At 37.6% G+C, this 810-nt stretch overlaps 1 pseudogene; it reads right to left on the bottom strand.

The window, feature by feature from the left end:
- Window positions 1-685: 685 nt before the first annotated feature.
- LOC112078926 (myosin heavy chain, fast skeletal muscle-like) overlaps window positions 686-810 on the bottom strand; it is a 21,297-nt pseudogene continuing 21,172 nt past the window's right edge.

Below are 810 nucleotides of genomic sequence, written 5' to 3'. Positions count from 1 at the left end.
AGAGAGAGAAATTATTACTATGACATTAATTCGATGAATGTATATTATATTCTGTGTTGATATTTATTGTGAATTATTATTATTATTATGAATGAAATGGCAGATTAGAAGAAGTCTGCTGAGACAACAGTTTAAGCCTGAATGAAGCAACGAAATGAATACATTTGAATTTATTTAAAGGTCTTTAATCAACTCCACTAAATAAGTGTAAAATTATTATAATTTGTTTTGTTATGATCTTAAATTCACTGTAATTTAAGCTTTAAAACTGCAACATTTTTTTTGCCCAACGGCTAAATGTGTAGAATGACAGGAAATTACCTTTAAAACAGCAACATTTTCTCTCTGATGCAAAGAAGGGGGACTTAAAATGTTATTTACCAGGGCCCGAGACTTGATTAGTCCAGTCATGCACTGCAGAAGTTATAGTAAATCTGCGTGGATGCTATTTTTGATGCACTTTAAAGTAGGAGTTGTGTTCTGATATTAAGAAGAGGGTCCCTGATGAATTCGCTATCACAAAAGGGGTGGTCCCCGATGCAAAGAAGTTTGGGAACCCCTGATCTAGGTGGGTTATATCGAGAACAAGTCACTAAACAATGCTCCTGTGTATTTTTATATGATTTAATACATGTCCAGCAATCAGTCTTTCAATCCAYCCTAATCCACCCTGCTGKTAACTCACCCTGGACTCCAGTTTCTGGAGCTGCTTCTTGCCTCCCTTCATGGCCAGATTCTCAGCCTCATCCAGGCGGTGCTGCAGGTCCTTGACTGTGACCTCCAGGTTCTTCTTCATCCTCTCCAGGTGAG

The sequence above is a fragment of the Salvelinus sp. IW2-2015 genome, unplaced genomic scaffold, assembly GCF_002910315.2.
Source record: "Salvelinus sp. IW2-2015 unplaced genomic scaffold, ASM291031v2 Un_scaffold6522, whole genome shotgun sequence".
NCBI lineage: Eukaryota > Metazoa > Chordata > Actinopteri > Salmoniformes > Salmonidae > Salvelinus > Salvelinus sp. IW2-2015.
This window is presented reverse-complemented; position numbering and strand designations above follow the sequence as displayed.